General features: G+C 44.2%; 1 long non-coding RNA gene across 2 annotated transcripts in view; it reads right to left on the bottom strand.

The window, feature by feature from the left end:
* Positions 1-4922: 4922 nt before the first annotated feature.
* LOC109277975 (uncharacterized) overlaps positions 4923-22932 on the bottom strand; it is a 51877-nt gene continuing 33867 nt past the window's right edge. For both annotated transcript variants that reach the window (XR_008419958.1, XR_008419957.1), the window contains 2 exons: positions 18565-18680; positions 4923-5502 (listed from right to left, as the gene is read on the bottom strand). This is a non-coding gene — a long non-coding RNA (uncharacterized LOC109277975). The remainder of the gene's footprint in view (positions 5503-18564; positions 18681-22932) is intronic.

The raw sequence follows: 22932 nt of genomic DNA, 5'->3' as shown, positions 1-22932 counted from the left end.
GGATTTGGGGGGGTAGTGAAAACACTCTGTATGATACTATAATGATAGATACACATTATTATACATTTGTCCAAACCCACAGGATGTACAACACAAAGAGTGAGAACACAAAGACCAACTATGGCCTTTGGATGATTATGATGTGTCAATGTAGGCTCATCAATTGTAACAGATGTACTGCTCTGCTGGGGGATTTTCTTAATGGGGGAGGGTATGCATGTGTACGGGGGCAGGGGCTATATGAGAAATCGCTGTACCTTCCCCTCAATTTTTCTGTGAAGCTAAACATGTTCTAAAAAAAAAAAAGATCTTAATAATATAAATAAATCAGTAGATAAAATGAAGTCTAAGCAATTAATTTAAGCTGCTTATATTTATTCATTCATTCTAAAAATATACTGCATGCTTCCTACAGTCTAGGCACTGAGCTACTGAGCTCAAGGCAGGAGGCAACACCACAAATAATATGCAAATTTTTTGTATGAACCCATTATCCCTCTTGAGTGAATTGGTAAAAACCCTTAGACATTCTGATCCAGAAGTCTCTCTGTGTGGTTCAACCAGCTCCATTTCTTCTGATGCCCAATAAACCTTTTCTGCCTCACTCAAGAGTTTAATCAGTGGCTGTTAATCCCAACTGCAGAAAATCCTCTCCCCAGTTGTACATAAAGTTCATTCTCTAAGTTCAGCCATCTCTTTGGCAATAGAGTTCATTAATATTGGCTATGGCAGGAATCACTTTTTGAAGGAAATAAAAAGCGTCCAAGTTGAAGGAACAAATTCCAGGTACTTTAATTACCTGGAAGAGTTGCCTCTATTGCTAAGAAGTTCTTGAACTATATGATACTTCCTGTTCAACACCATTAGAAGCTTCCTCTAAAGTTGGCATTCCTCTGACTCTCTCAATTTGCCATGATTCTCTTCCATAGTTATTACCTGAAGCAGGGGGTTAATATTAAATACTTTGTTTAGCACACTAAACGGGAACTGAAAGGTCCTGGGGGTGGGTAATCAAGAGAAGGTCAAGGTGCCTCAGTATGAGACTCTTTCGGACCTTATGTCAATCCCTCCCTGCTCTCCTGACGTGGTCAACTGGGAAGACTGTTCAACGCCCAGCTCAAGACCACTTGCCACAAGCTATAATGTTTCTTCTCCTTTATGCGTTTTTAAGAAAATGTTTTATTTTCAACAGTCATATTTAAGGTTAAGGGCTCAATCTTGAAAACTGCATAAAGTTGAAAGTTTTGGATGGCAGATGTGGACAATCTGAACCAAGTGATCTTCAGTCCCTGCCTGCTCTAGAAAATTATTTGAAGGCTATTTCTTCCGAAATTCACTCTTCAAAATGACCAGGACTTGATTAGGTCAGCTTGCCAAAATTGGCCAGGTTATTTCATTATTTAATAGAAGAGAACTTTTCAAACTATTTATCTAGGAGACATGACTATTCTCTCTGTTCTGGTGTCCCAGTCTCAAGGTCCCCAACGCCATCAAACTTGGTGTCTATTAGGGGAGGGATGGATGAGTAAGTAGGTGGGCTGCATACTGTGGAATCCTGTGCAGCAGGTGAAACAGCAAATGAGATGAATGGACAACAATCTTAGCTCTTTAAAACACAGTACTGGGTGAGAAAAAAATAGACGAAAAAATAAAACATAAAGCACATATGCACAAAACACTATCTTGTATGAGATAAAGGTACATTTTTTTAAATTTAAATTCAAGTTAGTTAACATACAGTGAACTCTTGGCTTCAGGAGTAGAACCCAATGATTCATCTCTTACATATGCTACCCACTGCTCATCCCCAAAAGTGCCTCCTTTCGTGCCCATCACCCATTTAACCCATCGCCCCCCACCTCCCCTCCAGCAACCCTGAGTTTGTTCCAAGAGTCTCTTATGGTTTGCCCCCCTCTCTGTTTTAATCAAGATAAAGGCATATTTAAGGAAGATAATAAACACACGAACGTGGGTACTTAAGGTGGGGAGTGGGGGGTTGGGGATAAAAGGGAAAGATAAAATACAAGAGAAGCCCTGTTGAAATTGTGATCATAAGGTAGTGTGAACTGAGGATGAGACGGACTCTTTTGAGGTCTCAAAAAAGGCATAAATAAATGCTAGTTTTTCAGAAACATCATCCCGTAAATTAGTGTGTCCCAATTGAGGCCCGATGGTACTTGAACATTCTCGAAGATGTTAATAGGTATGCCCCAAAAGGAGATGCCCCGATCAAGCACAGCTGGGAAACAGATTAAACAGAGCTGATCAGGGTTCTTCACTTCAGGTGTTCCCAGAGCATATGATACATAGCGTAACCCAAGGTGGATATATGCACCATTTCCCAAACTTCTTTGGTCTTAGAATGCTTTTTGCCAAATGCCGTTTTTGTAAAAGCACAGAGCAGGAAATGCGATTCTAAATATTTACCCCAGTTAACTTTCTTCCCTCAGGACATCCTTCGTAATTTATCCCTCCCTCTGCTGCAGGTCTCATCTCTTCCATGAAACCCCCTTCGTAACCCACAACTGTCTGTGTTCTGATTTTATTGCTGCAACTCTCTGGCCTTTGGACAGAGACCGATGAGTGGTAAGATCAGAATACTTCACTGTTACTGCAAAATACTTATTCCTGTAGCAGTAAGATCAGAATACAGCGGGCAAACTTTACTGCTGCTTCTGCATATACTGTTTGCTCTCGTAAGGATGATGTGACATAATCTTTCATCTACATCCTAGCTTTTGGCTAAGTTGGTTTGAATAAATTACAGGGAAGGTCCTCTCAGCCAATCATTTTACTCCATCTATTCAGATCAGATCAAAGTAATATTTACCGCTTGCTTCTCCCACTGGCAGGTGGGGGGGGGGGGAGCGGTGAGGCGTATGTACAAAGCATCCTAACCGCCACAAGAAAAAAAGCTTTCTTCACAATGCTTCCATGCTTTAATAAATTTAAGGGAAAATGAGAGGGCAAAACAAGGAGTTTGCAAGCTTCCACACAGAGATCCAGGTCAATCAAATGGCTTCTTAGCTCTGCCTAGCTCTGTTCCTCAGGAATATTGGATGATGATGATGATGAGGATGAAGAAGAAGAAGAAGAAGAAGAAGATGATGATGATGATGATGAGGGTGGGGGTGGCGGTGGTAGCTACCTATAAAGTCCATATTTCAGGCCAGGTATGATGCTAAGCATGTCTTTTACCCCCACAGATTTAATAAGAGAGGTCACTAAAAAGCACCTCTGACCAAAAATGCCTTCCCCACCTGCCTCCCATAGACCTAAAATTTCCATCTTTTTTAATATTGTTTGTTTGTTTGTTTGTTTGTTTGTTTTTGAGAGACAGAGAGGGATAGAGCATGAGCAGAGGAGGGGCAGAGAAAGAGGGAGACACAGAATCTGAAGCAGGTTCCAGGCTCTGAGCTGTCAGCACAGAGCCCGATGTGGGGCTCGAGCTCATGAACCGCGAGATCATGACCTGAGCCCAAGTCTGACACTTAACCAACTGAGCCACCCAGGTGCCCCAATTTCCATCTTTTTTAAAAGAGTTTATTTTTAAGTAATCTCTACACCCAATGTGGGGGTCGAACTCACAACCCCGAGATAAAGAGTCACATGCTCTGTCTGAGCCAGCCAGGTGCCCCTAAAATATCCATCTTTATATACCAGTTCCTACAGCCCCTTCTACATTTATAAACATGCCACAAGTATTATACTTAGTGATACCTTTGTATAAATTTGTTTATTGTAAATTTTAAAAAGTCACCCAGCAGAAGACGTTGGTCAAATATTCAGCTTTGATTGTGGTGTGAGGGGGTACTCTTTGGCAGAACAGAGACAGAAGAAACAAAGCAATCCAATTTTTCCTCCCAGTGTTTGCTTAATTAAATACTTGACATTCACTAAGAACACACTATTTATAAAAGATACTTTCAAGGTCCCTGGAATTTTACAGATCAATATAGACTGCAATCCTTACACTTAGCACTTACCAAGGAGGCAATCACCAATAATTATAATATGATACAACTGCTTTAGTAAAGACATGACAATTATGTATGTAAAGCACCCAGCCCAGAGGCTCAGCACAGAGGGGTTGCTTTCTTCTCCCTGTTTCTCTGTGGGAGTCAAATAAAGCTTCACAGAGAAGCACTCTGTCTTGGAGAATAAGTAGGAATCTTCCAGGCAGAGAGCAGGAGGTGACGGCAGTGTGCTAGTGAATGTTTAACAACCGGAACTCCAAGGGCGGTGGGGGGAGGGGGGAAGCCCTGACGAGTAGGATTTGCTAATTTCCACGGTGTACATTCTCCTACTGTGGCAGATTTCAGGGTACCAACAGGATGCCACTGAGCAGAGTTGGGACCACAGATGTGCCTCAGCCGACAAGAGCCAGCTCCAGCATACCACTGGAGGACAGATGGAAGGAACAGCACGTTCTAAGGTGTGGAGGTCCAAAAATGTCTGGTGATCAATTGGCTATTGTCCTGAAGAATCTGAGTTAGGGTCTGGAAAAGAGATGGAACCAGAGAACCTTGCACGGTCTGAACCAGAAAATCCACAAGGGCGAGATAGATGTAGCCTGTACTGGGAGAAACAGATCTTGAACAAATTTGGAAAGCGGTTTGGAAAGAGATTACAAAAGGCATCGAACTTTTGCAACTTTCTCTTTTATGCAATTGATAGCAATCTAAACCATCCAGGATTTACCTCTAAATTCTAGCGGCAGTATGCAGGAATTGCCAGAGGACAGACAGACTGGGAGGAAGGTGACTGGTCAATAAATTCTCAAGACAGTCTTGAAAAGAGCTCTAAACGGCCAATGCTTGGCATCTCTGGACCACAACTCAGCCATTTCGGTCATGCTCATAGATACCCTATCTCATGGGGTTCTTTAACTCAGGTCTCCGGAAAACGACAAGAAGAAATAAACATAATTTTTAAAACACTCCTAAATACAAACTATACAACATAATGCGCGGCTTTCTCAAACAGAAATGTGAGTTTATACCCAGTGAATTCTTTTATGAATTCCTGTTCTTCCGCAACAGGGAATAGTTTATCTGCTTCTGCTGACCTTCTTACCAATTTTTATTGCCTCTTGCTGAGTATCACACTGGCCCCATTAAGCTCTCGTGTTTGTGATATATTTGATGTTCAATGACGCAAGTGCTCACCCCCTTTCACTACGAACTAGAAAAGTTCGCTTTTGCAGCTGCAGCTTCCTGCTGCTCATGGTGATGAGCCAGACTGCCTAGGTGGTACGTGTTGTTGTTGCTGAACTCAGCATCTACCCTGGAGATGTCCCACTTTTCTCAGGCCTCCTGGCCTAAGCCCCACTCCCGGCCCATGGCCCTGGGTCTATGTCAGCTGACTGTCCAGAAGGCTCCCTGACAGAGCTCCCTGGTCAATAGTGGTCCATCAGACGGTCACGTAACTGCCACCTCTGTGCCTCGGCCACACATTGCTGTGACGCTTTCCAGGCATAGGCATGTATCCTCACGGGTGGCTCTGTGGTTTAAAAAGGGAGGGGTGAGTGTGACAGTGCCTGCAGAATCTCATACCATCCCTCTACCTCTCTCCCCCTCTCCTTCTCTCTCTCTTATTTTTTTTCCGGTTTTCCTTTTCCTTCTGGATTTGGCATCGGAACCAAGCATTTATTAGCAAAGGCTGCATTGCCCAGCTCCCTGAACTCTTGTACCACCAGCAGGTGGGGACAGCAGCAGCAGCAGGAGAGCACAGGAGGTGAGGGAGAGGTGGAAAACTCCACTGCCGCTTCTGTCTCACTCCCCCTCAGCCTCACCTCGGAGCCAAATAGGCAAGTCTGCTCCCTTCCTCCCGTGCACGCTAACCCACTCTGCCGCACCGAAACGCGGTGGTTCAAAGTGTGGACCCTAGAGTCTGACCACTTGATCCAAATCTTGCTTTGTCACCTGCCAGCAACGTGACCTCAGGAGGCTTGCCAGATTTAGCCAAAACAAACAAATGTCAACAGGAGACTCATTTGAATTTGTCCGATATACAATGAATACTTTCCAGTATAAGTACATCCCACGAAATGTTTATACTAAACCATTATGTTATTTATCAAATTTAACTAGCTGTTCTGCAGTTTATCTGGTAACCCTAGACCTCAGGCTAGCTACCTAACTTCTCTGTGTCCAAATTTCCTTTTCTAGAACTTGAGAATACCGGGGCTGCCTACCAGCAAGCATTCTTTATCTTGAGGATTAAATGAGATAATACATATATAATGTTAGGAATCTGCCTGCTGGCACACATATGGTATGGTGGAGTGCATGGCCTTGGGAATCATATAGACCAGGTTCAGCGTGACCTTGGGCAAGTTAAACTTCTCTCTGCCTCAGTCTCATCATCTACAGTATCTTACCTTATGTTGTTGAGAGGAGTAAAAAAAACTATACAGGGGAATCATTTAGCACAATGCCTGGCTCATAGTAAATGTAACCAATAGTATGCTAGGTAATATATAGTCTAAGAACGCCATCCTCACTCCCTCCATGAGCCATCTTGTTTTTTTTCCACTTAAGCGTTACTCTAGACCCGGGACTTGAACTCATGACCCCGAGATCAAGAGTCAAACGCTCTACCAACTGAGCCAGTCAGTCGCCCCTCTATGAGCTACTTTTGCTACGCCGCTTCTCCGTCTTATTCCAGAGGCACTGATTTCACAGCCTCTGAATTTCTGCAGTCCTTGATGATTTTACCACAAACTGGACCCTTGACTGAATTTTCCCATGTACTGCTTGCTAACTGTCCCATTTATGGATGCCTTATTTCATCAGTCAGATCCTAGAGGCCTCTTCTCCCAGCCTCTCCCTTTCATGCTGGGCCCCATTTTCAGTACCTATCTTTTGACTGATTAACTTTTTAGTGCTGTCGTCATGGACGCGAGGACCAAAAGAGTCAAACCCGTGTATCTAAATGATCTACTCCCTGAGACTGACAGTGCAGATTCTCTCCTGCACGTGGAACCCTGGAGAAACAATACAAAGTGTCAGGGTTACCACTGTCAGAAGGTTGGTCAAGCAAACCATCAAGGTGGTTGCATTCTCCGTCTTTGGGACAGGTAGGCTCCTTCCCTCAAGTCCTACTGGTGGGGCTTGAGACATGAAGATGTTCAGCACACGGGTACTGAACAGACCAAAGATAATGTGTTCGAAACAGCCTTAGACCTTAAGAAGGGACAAAACCAGGAGTTTTCAGTACATCCTGAACAGGGTAATGATAGCACCTGGAGAGTTTTAAATAAAACTACCAAGATTCTGGGGCACCTGGGTGGTTGTCGGTTAAACGTCCAACTCTTGGTTTCAGCTCAGGTCATGATCTCAAGGTTTTATGAGTTCGAGTCCCACGTGGGGCTCGGTGCTGACAGTGTGGAGCCTGCTTCGGATTTTTTCTCTCCCTCTCTCTCTGCCCCATCCCTGCTCATGCACACACACTCTCTCCCTCTCTAAATAGATAAACATTAAAAAAATAAAATAAAAACTCCCAAGATTCTGGCTTATTTGGTCTGGGTTGGGGAGCCTGGCTGTCTGGAGTTTTAAAAGTTCCCCAGGCGATTCAAATGGACAGCCGTGGCTGAGAAACTCTGCTTACACAGCTTTACATTTTTTTTTAATGTTTATTTATTTTTGAGAGAGAGAGACAGCATGAGTGGGAGAGGGCAGAGAGAGACAAAGGAAGACCCAGAATATGAAGCAGGCTCCAGGCTCTGAGCTGTCAGCACAGAGCCCGATGCGGGGCTCGAACTCACAAGCCATGAGATCACGACCTGGGCCAAAGTCGGACACTCAACCGACCGAGTCACCCAGGCGCCCCTGCTTGCACAGCCTTAAATGAAAACTGACGGCTTGCCTGACACATGATGTCTGCTAAGTACAGAATACTAAATTGGCAACAGGTGGAGACCTAAATACCATTCTTTGCTTCTGGACAGTAGATAAAACAACTCTAAAATGACTTGATGTTCTTCCAAATTACTGTGTAATTAACTATCACTGAACAAACTTCTTGTAAGGCTTTGCCAATGGCATATTCCTATATCCTGTTCAGCAAGCAAACGAAGAGCCAATTTTCCAGCTCAGGGTAAACTCTGGTTTGTGGGAACCGATCACTAAAATCACCTGGTGGCCCACGAAGGCAGGAGCAGGGATCACAAAGCTGCAAACTGTTAGAGCTGGATGGGATGCCGGAGCAGAGCTCCCTGCACTGGACTGTGCACACAAATCACCTGGGGTCTTGTTAATGCCCACGTACTGATTCAGTGGGTCTGGGGAGGGGCCTGGGAGTCTGCATTCCAATAAGCTCCCAGCTGGTCCCAGGACCACGTTTTGATAGCAAGGCCTTGGAATAAATGTGCCTTACAGAACTTTTAAAAATGTCCCTTGCCTGGGGCACCTGGGTGGCTCAGTCGGTTAAGTGTCCAACTTCGGCTCAGGTCATGATCTCATGGCTCGTGAGTTTGAGCCGCGAGTCTGGCTCTGTGCTGACAGCTCAGAGCCTGGAGCCCACTCGGAGTTCCGTGTCTCCCTCTCTCCCTGCCCCTTCCCTGCTCACGCTGTCTCTTTGTCTCTCTTTTTCTTTCAAAAATAAATAAACGTTAAAAAAAAATTTCATGTGCCTAAGCCCCCACCCCAGACCTAGTGAATCAGGATCTCTAGGGGTAGGGCCTGAGCATCGGCGTTTCTTCGAAGTTCCCCAACTGATCCTAATGGCAGCCAAGACTGAGAACCACCCATCTGGCAGCTGAGGAAACTGACGCCCATAGACGTGAAGTAGGAAAAGAGCTGGCTGAGGGTCCTACACTTTGAACCTAGCACCCAGGATTCTGGCTACAAAAACCTTCTTCCTCTTCCTCTTCCATTGAGCCAGGAAGTAGATTGGTGGTTGCCAGGGCCGGAGAGAGGACGGAAATGGGGAGTGACTGCTCATGGACACAGGGTTTTTTCGGGGGTGATGACAGTGGTGCTGATGGTTGTACAACTCTGTAAGTGTACCAAATGCCACTGGGTGGTGCACTCGAAATGGGTGAACTTTATGGCATGTGAATTATATCTCAATAAAACCACAGAACACATTTTTTGAAACTTCTGCTTCTCCTCACTATTGTTTTCCTTTATCTGATTCAAGAAATTCTAAAAACAGCAGGGGCTGGGGGTGGAGAAGGGGGGGGGGGCGGGGCAGGGTGTATCTAAAGAGACTGACACCTGCTTGGATGCGGGCTAATTCAGGGGTGTTTCTAGCTGAGCTGCTTCCTCCCCGGGTGGCATTAACTGCCATAACTTTAAGGCATCCTGGGGTCTTCATTCTGTACGGGCGTTCAGTTGCAGGGTGGAATATGGGGTTGAGTCATCAAAGTTTCAGTCTCTGTCAGGTCACAGTCATCTCAAAAGCAGACCTCTGACACTTAGGGAAAGAAGACTTCTCCTATGCAGCTGAGGGCTGCCATAAAATAGTTTCCTTGCGATGGCTTTTCACTTCAGAGACCAGGAACTAGGAAGTGGAACTTTTTTCCATAGAACTCATCACCATCGTATTAACATTTATCGTCCAAGCATATTTGTATTTCAGAAGATTAAGTAGATCCCAACAATAAACAGGTTTAGGGTGATAAACCCTCAGCAATTGGTAAGCAAAGTGTTTAAAAGGATATGTCCACCAACTTAACAATAAAATAAGGGAAAGGGATTCTGAAATTCTTAATCCTCTTCATAGCAGAGAGTGGAAAAGTTAGGGATAAATGTCTTCACGGGATTTCGTAGTGTCTCCTTCTTCAATTTTACCCCAGAGGGGTTTCAAATGACTCTGGGCAACTAAGATTCCAGAACATTCCATGCCCGGAAAGACATTCTATTCCACCAGTTAATTCCTAAAGTTCAACTCCAGCCAGTCGGGGAGCTGTTCCTCCAGTCACTGGACTCAGGCTAATTGTTAATCCACACACAATTTCAAGGCCATTAACCAACAGAGGATTTCTTTATACACACTCTTTAAAACCTTTCTCCTAGGAACAGGAGGGTGAAAGGAGAAAGCTGTAATCATTCTTTCACTGCTTCAGTGAAAATGGGAAGTCTTAATAGATCGATGTGAAGGCAGGTATTCAAGGCCATTTATTTTTTGGGAAAGGATCAAAATCCCTTTCAGTTTACAGGGTGAATTTCCCATCTACTGAGGTTGGTTAAGAAATCTGTGAGATAAGCCATTTTTGTTCTGTGGCATCTTTTAACTTATATTTAAGGGAAGATAAAAGACACATGGAAAGGGTTGGGTTTTTTTCCCCCTTTCTTTCTGGGAGAAACTAGAATAGGACCTTGTTACTCGAAGCAGTATCGGGGGACTAGCAGCCTTGCACTACGAGGGAGCTTGTTAAAAATACAGGATCTCAGGCCCTTCCCAGGACTACTACATCAGAACCTGTGCTTTAACCAGATCCCAGGTGATTCATATCATATTAGTCTGAGAAGCACTAGTCCAGGTCAGGTGTTGTTGAACTTGGCTGCATATTCTAATCACTTGGACAGTTCTTAAAAGTCCCAGTTTCTAGTGGCGCCTGGGTGGCTCAGTCGGTTAAGCGGCCGACTTCGGCTCAGGTCATGATCTCACGGTCCGTGGGTTCGAGCCCCGTGTCGTGCTCTGTGCTGAAAGCTCAGAGCCTGGAGTCTGTTTCAGATTCTGTGTCTCCCTCTCTCTGACCCTCCCCCGTTCATGCTCTGTCTCTGTCTCAAAAATAAATAAATGTTAAAAAATAAAAAATAAAAAAAAAAGTCCCAGTTTCTAGACCAATTAATCAGAATCAGACCAAGCATCAGTACCATCAGTATTTTTTAAGTTTCTCAAATGATTCCAATGTGCAGCCAATATAGAAACTAATGGTCTAGGTCAGTGCCACAAACTTTTACTGTAAAGAATCAGAGAGTAGATGGTTGAGGCTTCATAGGCCATACTATCTTTTTTTTTTTTAATGTTTATTTTTGAGAGAGGAGAGACAAAGCGTGAGTGGGGGAGAGGCAGAGAAAGAGGGAGACACAGAATCCAAGGCAGGCTCCAGGCTCTGAGCTGTTAGCACAGAGCCTGATGCGGGGCTCGAACTCACGAACTGTGAGATCATGACCTGAGCCAAAGTCGAATGCTCAACCGACTTGAGCCGCCCAGGCGCCCCTTTAGGCCATACTATCTTAATCACAACTTCTCTGCCATTGTAGCAGGAGACTATCCAAAGCCAATATATGAATGAATGAGTGTGGTCATATTCCCATAAAACTGACCCTGGACACTGTAACCTGAATTTCACATAATTTCATGTGTCACGCATAAAAATACGTTTTTATTGGGGCGCCTGGGTGGCTCAGTCGGTTGAGCATCCGACTTCAGCTCAGGTCACGATCTCGTGGTTCACGAGTTCGAGCCCCGCGTCAGGCTCTGGGCTGACAGCTCAGAGCCTGGAGCCTGCTTTGGATTCTGTGTCTCCCTCCCCTGCTCATGCTCTGTCTCTCTCTCTCTCTCTCTGTCAAAAATAAATAAAACATTTAAAAAAAAAAATACGTTTTTATTGTTTCCACCATTTAAGCACATAAAAGCCATTCTTAGCTTGAAGGTCATACAAAAACAGGTGACAGGATGAGATTTTGCCCTCCAGCTTTGGTTTGCCTATACTTAACTAGGTCACTTTCTTACCAAATGGGAGGAGGGGAGCCCTGACGACCTTCACTTTAATTTAGGCTGATGCATAAGACTGAATGCTAGTCACCAAATACCAACTAGCATTCTAATTCAGAGAGCTTGATTAGAATGTTCTGTCTGCAGAGACTCTGTTTGCTGTTCGCCATTCCTGCTCCTGGGACGACCCGAGGGAGTAAAGAAAACCTAAATAGGAGTCCTCCCACTCGACTGCTACCTCTCACTTACTTTTGAAGACTTTGGTTCACACTAGTCCGTACCAATCCAGGCTCACTGCCTGCAGGACGTTTCGTTGTTTGCTTGGAGGGGTTTCAAAGCAACTAAGGAAGGCTCAACTCTTGCCCTTGAAGGCCTTGAAAGGTAATGAGTGACAAGACAAAAGATACTGTAGGAAGCTGGACATATATTAAAATCAATCGTGCTTGTTTCTTCTGGCTGGCATTTTCATTCTAAATAGGGAAATGGTTACGTGAACATCTGTATCATGGTCCTCTACCAGATTAGCAACGTGCTTTAATTGGAACATTCGTGCCTGTTTTCTAAAGAAGTGATTCACAGAGTTACATGGCAGTCAGGGGCAACAAGGGTCGTTTAATTTTCTCCTTTGATTCAGCCTTGGGGCTGTGGTTTTGTGTGTGTGCACTTACGCTTTAGTAATGATTCTAAGCTGATGTGTACCATTTAGCATTTCCTTTTCCTTTAAGATTTAGATTTGCCGTACAAGGTTCGCACTCCCAGCCAGTTCCCATCTACCCAGAGCCCCAGCATTGGGGCCCTACCATCACCTGGCCCCAGCTGCATTGTGTAGGCTGCCTCAACAGACTCTAACTTTCCTTTTAACCCTTTTTTGATGACTTCCAGAAGGAAGCCTCAGCCATTAGTTGCCTTTAAGACTCCTAACACTTGCTATTTTTAATTTTTAAATGATTATTTTTAGTAGTCTCTACTTTTAACGTGGGGCTAGAACTCATGACCCCAGAGATCCAAGATCCACATGCTCTACAGACTGAGCCGGCCAGGCACCCGCCACTTTTTTTTTTTTTAAACATAAAACAGTCTTAGGGCTCAAGGCCTGCAGTTAGTCATGCTATCTAGCTGGAATTCAATGACGTTATTTTATCTTTATTGTACTACTTGTCTTTACAGTTAGCAGTAACTGAACTACCCATTTAGAGCAGTGAAACACAGTTTTCAAAATGAATCAATATAATCATGGTACAGATGTATGCAAGTTTATAAAAGTAAGCTGATTTAAATTAAAAAATTACGTCCTTGGCAAAAAAATAATTATGCGACCAGAGGTATGAGCTAACACTAAAGTGGTAATCATGTGGCAAACATAAATGTATCAGATCAACGACGAAACTCACACACTATTATATGTTGATTATATCTCAATCAAAATTTAAAAAAGTAAAATATCTCAATCAAAATTAAAAAAAGTAAAAACATCATGTAAATACTCTGTATCTATATGGATAGCAAGTACATACATTATCACAAATCATGGTATAATAGGAGAATAACTGAAGTATGGGGGAGATGAGCCTCAGCAAGAAGGAACAGGCAGCCACTGCAGCCCAAGGTCAAAGAGCTTAAAGAACCATAGCAGCCTTTCAAAGAAGGTAATGGGCAGAAGAAGGTGAAGAAGGGGGCCCAGAAGGGTGGGTGGGCTGGGCAGAGACATCAGTTCTCATTGTCTTCAATCCAATCAGAAGGCCACTGAAATTTAACTCTTTCACTGCCCACAAAAAAAGTAGTAAGCTTTTAGAAGCCTCTTCTGGTAGTTCCATTAAGACAGAGAGAGGAAAAAAAATAAAGTAGCAAAGAAAAATATTTTTTAGTTTCTTTTCAAATCAACAAGAAGAGCAAGGCAATATATGCTCAAGGAATAAAATATCCATTTAAATGTGGAATTAGAAATAAACCTTGTAAAGTATTTTAATAATCAATAAAAATATATCAAGACGAATAGATATTATATTAAATAAGTAGCATTTATCAGTGTACAAACAGCTTTTCTTTTTTAAAAAAAAATTTTTTTTTTAACATTTTATTTATTTTTGAGACAGAGAGAGACAGAGCATGAACGGGGGAGGGGCAGAGAGAGAGGGAGACACAGAATCCGAAACAGGCTCCAGGCTCCAAGCTGTCAGTCCAGAGCCCGAGGCGGGGCTCGAACTCACGGACCTCGAGATCGTGACCTGAGCCGAAGTCGGCCGCTTAACCGACTGAGCCACCCAGGTGCCCCCAAACAGCTTTTCGAATACATTCTGGAAATTTACTTTTATAATTGTGAGGTAGGAATAATTGCTGGTGGTTTTCTTTTTCTTCTCTGTATTACGTAGTAAGCAATTTGTGACTCACAGAGAGCACATTGATCTCCAGATATCACATAACTGAAGCCTGCGTTCACGTGTTCTGGTTGCAAATTCCACCTTCTTTCTGCTCTGCATGGAACAAAACATCCACTACTAAACCCTAAAGGTAAAGTTTTAGAAGATTCTTTGAGAAGAAGAAGGGACATGTTTTTATCTCTTTAACAATCCATCAGCAAATACATACATACGTGTGTGTGTGTATGTATATATATACGTATGTATATATTTTTTAAATTTATTTTTAAAGAGAGAAAGAGAGTGTGTATGTGCCAAGGGGAGGAGGTGCAGAGAGAGAATCTCAAGCATACTGTATGCTGTCAGCACAGAGCTGGAAGTGGGGCTCGAACCCCCAAATTGTGAGATCTTGACTTGAGCCTAAGTCGAGTCAGACACTTAATTGACTGAGCCACCCAGGTGCCCTTCCATCAATATTTCTTGAGGGTTTACCAATTGCTTACCGTGTTCCAATTGCTAGGAGGAATGCATACGAAGGAGTGTGATGCAGTTTCACAAATACAAGAAAAGTTAAAAAGTGATAAAGACAGCAATTCCCGGGCCACCGCAAATGGCCTTCAGGCTCTGTGTCCTACTTCAGACAGTGCAGCTTGAGGCCACCAAGCTTGATCAAGCTTGTAGCCCGGTGCAGGGAGGGAAAAGGATGTTCTCGGTCGTCTGCTGGGAATTGTGAAGGTTTTTAGAAACCAATCTAGGAGCTCCTGGGTGGCTCAGTCAGTTAAGCAGCCGACTTTGGCTCAGGTCAAGGTCTCACGGTTTGTGAGTTTGAGCCCTGTGTTGGGCTCTGTGCTGACAGCTTGGAGCCTGGAGCCTGCTTCAGATTCTGTGTCTCCCTCTCTCTCTGCCCCTCCCTTCTTGTGCCTTCTCTCCCTCTCAAAAATAAATAAACATTAAAAAACGTTAGAAAGCAATCAAGCAATTCTATTAAAATTTAAAATACATAGATCCTTGCAGCATGCTTTTAAGGTCTTGGTAATCTTCTATTTCTTGATCCAGGTGTTGGTTATACAGGGATATTCAGTTTGTAAAATTTCCGCAAGGTGTACAACTTATATATGTTATATTTTAATGTGTTGATTCTGTATGTATATTCTAATAAGCAAAACAATAAAAATATACCCTCTGATCCAGTAATCCTTTTCCAAGCAAGATATTCCATAGAACCAGAATGTTTATTAAAACATTCATAGTGGCAAAATTTGGAAACATCACGGAAGCCCATTAATGTAGTGTTTGTGGTACATCTGTGTGAAGAATAGTATTCACCTATTAAAAAGAATTACGTTTAAAAAAATGAATTATATTGACTTGGAAAGATTTCCATATTTGTTGTTGAATGAGATCTAGAGAGGTGGATATAATTTCATTTTAAAAATAACACGAGGGGTGCCTGGCTGGCTCAATCAGAAGAACGTATGACTCTTGATCTCAGGGTCGTGAGTTTGAGCCCCACAGGGGGTGTAGAGATTACTTAATTACATTTTTTAAAAAGCTTAAAATAAAATATAACATAATTCCCCAGTACAAAGATGTGAAGTGTCTACATCAGATGTTACGGCATGGAGAAATGAATGATGAATGCCCACAAAGCTGGTAACATCAGTTTGTGGGGAAATAGGGCAGGATACACTTGATTCTTATACCCATTATGAAGCAAGAACCACCTGGAATTTTTCTGAAAATAGACCTCATTTTTAACAACACTTTTACATTACAGAAAAATCTTTAAAGCACAGAAAAATTGAGCAGCTGGAACAGATTTCTCATATACCTCAGCCTTACACGTAACAAGTTACATTAGTATGGGACATGTGTTACAATTAACCAATATTAAAACATTATTAACTGAAGACTATAGCTTTATTCAGATTTCCTTAGTTTTACCCAAGACCCTGTGTCTGTCCTAGGATCCCATCCAGGATACCCTCAGTATGGTAGTTTTTAAAGCAGGCTTCACACCCAGCATGGAGTCCAAGGTGGGGCTTGATCTCACAACACTGAGATCAAGACCTAAGCTGAGATCAAGAGTCAGATGCTTAACCAACTGAGCCACCCAGGTGCCCCCACAGTGCATTTAGTTGTCACGTCTCCTTGGGCTCCTCTGTGACAGTTTCTCAGCGTTTCCTTGTTGTTTACTGAAGTGTAGTTGACACACAACATTACATTAGTTTCAAGCGTACAACACAGTGATTCGTCAACTCTGTACGTGAAGCTGGGCTCACCACAAATATAGCTGCCATCTATGCTTGCCTTATTCTTGATGACCTTGATACTTCTGAAGGGTATTATCAAGCACATCGTGGGCAGGAAGATGTGAAGCTAAAGACGTATAGTGGGGGTGGGCATTAACTCAGGACAAATTCTGTTAACTGGATGGGTCTCATCAACCAGTGAGAAGGACAAGGGCAGAAAAGAACCAGCAACCTGGGGCAGGGGTTTGGGGGACACATGCAGGTCTTCCTTCACAAAAGAGAAATCGGACACAGAGATTTTGTATGAGGCAGTGTGGTGGTTTCGAGTGTGAATGCAAAGCCAGCCTGCCAGGCTCCAATCTCAGCTCTCCGCCTCCCATCATGTGATCTTGACTAAGGTTCTTAACCTCTCTGGGCCAAAGTGTCTTCAGCTCCCCACCCTTTATTTTCTACTTCAGCCTCTGACTTGCTTCCTGTTTCCTTCCGTACAGATGAAAACAGGCAAATTAATTTGTCTGATTACTTGCTTTTTTGTCTGTCTCCCCAGTAGAATGTATACACAAGGTAAAACCCTGACTGTCGCGTTCACTATTGCGTCCCCAGTACAACCACAATGTCTAACACATACCAGATACTTAATAAACATTCGCTGAATGGATGTTTGGATGGCTGCATAGATGATATAAAGATGGATGGGTGGATAAATGCATGGGTGAAGAAAGATTAAAAAATAAAGTTTCTGAGTCTGCAGAACTGAGGGCCTGCGAGGTGTGGTGACCCCACCAGGTCACATCTACCCACTAAAACCTATTCTGGAAAAGCCTCTGCACACCTTTGCTAGGATGTCCTTCCAAACTCATTCATTTGTAAAATGTCCCATCTTTAAAAAATATTTATTCATTTTTTGAGAGACAAAGAGAGACAGAGTATGAGCGGGGGAGGGGCAGAGAGAGAGAGAGGGAGACACAGAATCCGAAGCAGGCTCCAGGCTCTGAGCGGTCAGCCCCGATGTGGGGCTTGAACTTCCAAACTGTGAGATCATGACCTGGGCCGAAGTCAGTCAACTGACTGAGCCACCCAGGCGCCCCCAAAAATGTCCCATTTTTTTAATACTCCTTGCTGATATATTAGCATACAAACCTAAGAATATTTCTTAAACACGGGATGGATATTATCTATTATTTGAAAGAGTGCTCTGTCTTCTCTTCTCTCTCAGATATAAAATACAGCGAGGCTGGTCCTATAGCCACAGAAAATAAATTCCACACAAGAAAGGCACTTTTCTCCACATTGTAAAGTCACACTTGGGTTTGAGTAAAGTATGTACATAATTAGATTCATTCCTGCTCCTAGAGTTCTTAGGGTAACCCACTGACTGCTATCTGTATCTCATATTTGAGAAAATCAAATCTTCTGTGGTCACACATGGTTTTCTCTCCCATGTCTTGTGATCACATTCCACGGAGCCAATGGAAGAGGATTAATCCAAACCATGAGGTGGTCTTAGAGACATTGCCGGCCCCTAATATTGCCCCAAGCGCCAGGCCCTGGTGTAACCTTTTTATTTTTTAGGAAAATTCACATTTGTGACAGACAAGATGGAAAGCAGGACTACAGGAGCCGGAGGGTGGACATGTGATCCCAAGTAGCCAATCAGATGTCACATCAGGACGTGCCCTCTCTAAGGACTGACACAGCAGTCCAGTGCAGGCACACTATTCAATATGGTAGCTGCAGGGTTGGAAGCCACTGGAAGATGAAAACAGGTTGTGGCGTCTACAGTTGTAACTCCACAACTCGGATTGTTTTTCCTGTGGTGACCTGACATGTTTTTCCTGCTGCTCAGCTCTCATGGCTATTTTCTGAGCCCCGTTCTCCACCTTCCCATTGATTTTGTGAACACACTACCCTTCTAGTACCTTCCGGTAAACAAGTTATCAAGAGCCTGTTTCTGTGTAGACACTGTGATGGGCTCTCCAAAATCCCTTTTAAGTCTGAAGGATTTATTTTCTCAGCTGTTGAGTGGGCTGCTGGCAGGAGGCCCTCAGCTGTCAGCTTGCTTCAGGACGGCCTCAGCTGAAGAGCCTCATTACCTAAGGTCACGCCTGCTTTACTGAACCAGTGTGAATCCAGGGACTGGTCAAAATAGAGGGAAAGACCTGGCCCCTTACCCCAATTCAAGTGGGATTGCCAGATAAAATACACAATGTTCAGATAATTTTAGATAAATAGTGATACACTCTTTTAGTATAGATATATTAAAAGTACTGTGTGAAAATACTTACATTAAAAAGTTATCCATTATTGGAGCACCTGGCTGGGTCAGTCGGTAGAGTAGGTGTCTCTTGATTCAGGGTTGTAAGTTCAAGCCTCACATTGGGTGTAGCGGTTACTTTAAAATCTTTAAAAAAAAAAAAAAAAAGTATCCATTATTTATCTGAGATTTAAATTTAACTGGCCATCCTGTATTGTTATCCGGTCAATCTGGCAACACTAAACTGAAGTCAATTCCGAAGGTCCATCCCAGCCACAGAACCTTCCATGGCATTGACTGAGGCCTCTACCCAGAATGCATTTCAGCACATCTCCTGCCTCTGCCCACACCTGCTTCTGTCTCTTCTTTTCCCTTCCTTAGGTGGTGATCCCAAGACCACTCCCTGGGGTAGCTGCTGCAAGGTGACCTCTGTCACAGAGTCCGCTCCCCAGGCAACCCAACCTGTGACATGTTGTAATAGGGTGGCCAACTGTCCTGGTCTGCCCAGGATGGAGAGGGTCCTCAGATGAATTAATCATCCTATCTTGCAACCAGGAATTCTAACAGAACTCTTGTGACTTGGGTGACCAGAAAGCATCCTTGCACCTTGTCCTTTTAGGTGCCTAATCCACAGCATGTGGGCCTGGGCTTTTGCTTTATCTGATCTCTGTGCTCCCATGTCCTGCCAGGACCAAATCTTTGTACTGAATCCAAGCCTGTTCTACTGAGGCCCTGAAACCCCGCCTTCTCTCACATGAGATTAGATCCTGTGTTGCCTGGAACCCTGACGCTGTGACTTCCTGACGTGGGCAACTGTCTGGAGGTTAGACTCTCCCTGTTCCCCTGCCCACCTCTATTACTTGCCTCCAACTATACTTGAGATATCCATTTATTAATACCTCAGATGCCTCTCCAGGGTCAGTCTCTCTCTTTCCAGAACTTTTTCTTAATAGCCCACGTTTCTGAAGCCCTATGCCTAAGCATCTCTCTCTTATGGTTATAAACCTAAAAGCAGGGGGGAAAAAGCATGTAATTTCCAATAATATTAATTGAACATTCTTTATGCCACATACTGTACCGGGAGCTTCATTCATTCGTTCATTCATTTAAAAAATGTATTGATTGCCAACTATGTGGCAGGTGCTATGCCAATAGAATCTGTGATATGAGAGTGAACAGGAGATAAGGTATCTGCTCTGGGGGGACTTCCTTTTTTATGCAGGATGCAGTCAATCAGCAAGTGTAGCCAGTACTATCCTATCCTAGCCTTCCTCCTTGGGATCCCTTCCACTATTTCTGTGTGCCTCTGCTCTGGCTCCTGTGTGTGTCTGCCCTGATGGCCACACCTGCTCTTGGGCAGCTGCAGGGAGTTGGAAGTGTTTGGGTGTTGACCCCGCCCCCAGTAACCCTTGGCCAATGACTGACCGGTGAAGGAATGGGAAAATGCGGCACATCTGCTTCAAGTTGAGATAAATTTAGGCAGGATTTATGCTGTTGAGCTGCCTTATGGAATCAGGTTGAGGCTGGGGCTTTACCCGAAATCCCACCCTTCTCTGTCCTCTTCCCCCTTCCTACTCTGCTACCGCCACTCCCTTAGCCATCTCCCCTGGAAATCATTCCTTGATATGTCACTTGTACTTGAATGCTCTTCTCAAGATCTATGCCTAGAGACCTAAAACAGCAAGCAAGTAAATAAGTAATGATAAACTGTGATCAGTCTATGAGGAAAGGAATATGGTGATAGAGGAAAATAGAGGGACCTACTGTAGACGAGGAGGACAGACGAGACAACCCAAGGAGGCGACATTTCAGCCAAGAAGGAACCAGATATATGAAAAGTCAGGGGAAGGGTATTTCAAGAGGAGGGAATGCGAAGGACAAGTTCTCAAGGGAATGTGAAGGACAAGTTCTCAAGGCATGGAAGCGCTCTGCATTTGGCATGTTCTAGGCATTGTCTGAAGGCTAGTGGAGATTGGTGGCAAGTAGTGATGAGGACGGGGCACAGGAAGGCAGATGCCAACTCCTATGGGACCTTGCCCAGGATAAGGCCTTTGGAGTTTATGATCAGTGAGATGGAATACCACTAGAGAGCTTTCAGCCGGGGAGAGATACATCTGATTAACATTTTAAGATGGTTGCTTTGGGGGCGCCTGGATGACTCAAGTCAGTTAAGCATCCGACTCTTGATTTCGACTCAGGTCACGAGCACATGGTTATGATATCCAGATATACACTGGGTGTGGAGCCTGCTTGAGATTCTCCCTCTCCCTCTGTCTCTTTCTCTCTCTCAAAAAACAAAAACCAAAGCAAACAAAAGTGATTGCTCTGGCTACTTTGTGGCGGTGACGAGTGGCAAAAAAGCAGTTGGGACACTATGGAGATGGTCTGGTAGTCAAATAAGACTGGGACTAAGGAAGGAGAGGCGGAGAGAGAAAAGGTAGATTTTGGAGGCAGAACTGACAGCACCAGCTGATGGGTATTCCGAAGAGGGATTAGTTAAGGATGACTCTCAGGTTTCTGATTTTAGCAATTGGGTGAATGTTGATGTCTTTCACCAAGACAGGGATCACAGGGAAAGAGGCAAGCCTGGGAGCAGAGGAGCCCACACATAATCTAATTCTTGTAAAAGCCCCTTAACCAAGGTGGAAGCCGGCAGGGAGAAGAGTCTGGCCGCCGCCGTCTGCAGCTAGGGCACAGCAGAGGAGAAGTGAAACCCTGATCTGAATACTGGCCCCGGCAACCTTGGGATGTTACAGCAGGCCACCAGCGTCCTATTTGCATAAGAGGCCCTCTGTCCCCAGAGAGAAAGACTAAGGAGGACTCATGACAGAAAATATGAGGGAGATGAAGCCACCCTAACCCTGACACCTCAGACTGATCAGGGAGCTCACCTTGGAAGTGTTCTTAACTCCTGCCTCTCAAAGGTTGGGACCGAAAAGTGATGCCTCCTTGCAGCTTTAGGGGAAGCTGTGGAGCAGTGGGTGCTGCAGGCTGGCATGGCCCGGACTCCCTAGCCCCTTCCCCAACCATCGGCCTTCGCTTACCAGGCCCATCTCCACCCACACAGCCCTGACTCCAGCCAGGAGCAACTACCTGCTGTTTCCTGTGCACAGCAAGTTCTTTCATGCTTTTGTCAAAGGCAAGCTGTTCTCTGCTGGGGCACAGGGAGCAGGGCTCCTTCCCAGCCCTTTACCTTGTGGCAACACCTCCTTCCCCTTCAGGATTTAGCTCTAAAATTAGCTTCTTTGTGAAGTCTTCCCCACTTCCCCAGGCAGCGTTAGTCACCTCTCTGTATTCCCACAATGTTCTGTCCAGGCATGTGTTCTGGATTTAACTATTCCCGTCTTGCAGGTGGGGGAAATCTGAGCCTATATAACAACTGAAGGTGGGGGGGGGGGGGCGGGGGGAGGGGAGGAGGTGTGGGGCTGGAGGTGGGCACTAGACCATTCTGTATTACATAAGCTAGATGGGGCAAGAGAGTTTCTGGATGACACTTCCAGGCCTAGTTGGGCAAGAATGGAGGATCCAGGAATGATGGCAAGGAGGGTAAAATAAGGGAAGGCCGCTTTGAGAGGCTATAACGTGGGTTATTTTATTCTCCTAAAACCTTTTCCCCAGTGAGGTTTACAAATTGAAAGTATCCCTTGATGTGTCTTTTCTCTGGAGCTTCTACAGGGACATTTTCCTGGCTTACTCAAGAAAATCCTAAGTGTGGCTTTTCACCAAAGTATCCTGAGTTTGTCCTGTGTGCAAAGGAAATTAAAGAAAACAAGAGCCTATTTTATATCTGTCACCGGGTTCCTACGAAAGTTTGCGTTAATAGCATCTCCCATTTATGCAGCACATTACAATTCACAAACTACCGTATTGTTTCATTTTAATCTTTCATGCAAAATCAGGCTATTGTGCTGTAAATCCGTGCAGCCCATGAGGCAACTGAGGCTCCGAGAGGTCAGGTACCCTGAGAGGAGGTACAGAACCAGGATTAGAACCCAGGTGCCTAGTACTCATTTAAAGAATGACCAACAAATGCTCCCCGAGGAGAGGCCTTGCTTCCACTCCTCTAAAAGCCTGAGAAAATTCTAATTGCTTGACCTTCGGAACTCAGGAAGACCTTTCTGACTGTGGTTTGTGTCCTGGCCAAAAAAAGCATTATCACAGGGCCATGCAATTATAGGGGCAGTTTTCAGCATGCCCTAACCAAACCAGGAAGAGCTCAATCACAGGTTGATAAATAACTCTGTTTCCATAAAGGAGAGATGACTCCAGAGAAAATAAACATACAGCAAATTGCTCCTTGTAGTAGGAATGTTCCAGTGAGTGAGTATAATAAAAAGTATTTTGCAAAGAAGGAAGACAATGATGCTGTTAAAAAGAACCAAGAAGGAACACCAGGGAG

This window comes from Panthera pardus, unplaced genomic scaffold (genome assembly GCF_024362965.1).
Source record: "Panthera pardus isolate Hobbes unplaced genomic scaffold, ASM2436296v1 HiC_scaffold_7, whole genome shotgun sequence".
In the NCBI taxonomy this organism is placed as follows: Eukaryota; Metazoa; Chordata; class Mammalia; order Carnivora; family Felidae; genus Panthera; species Panthera pardus.
The sequence above is the reverse complement of the archived record's forward strand: the minus strand, read 5'-3'. Positions and strand labels throughout refer to the sequence as shown.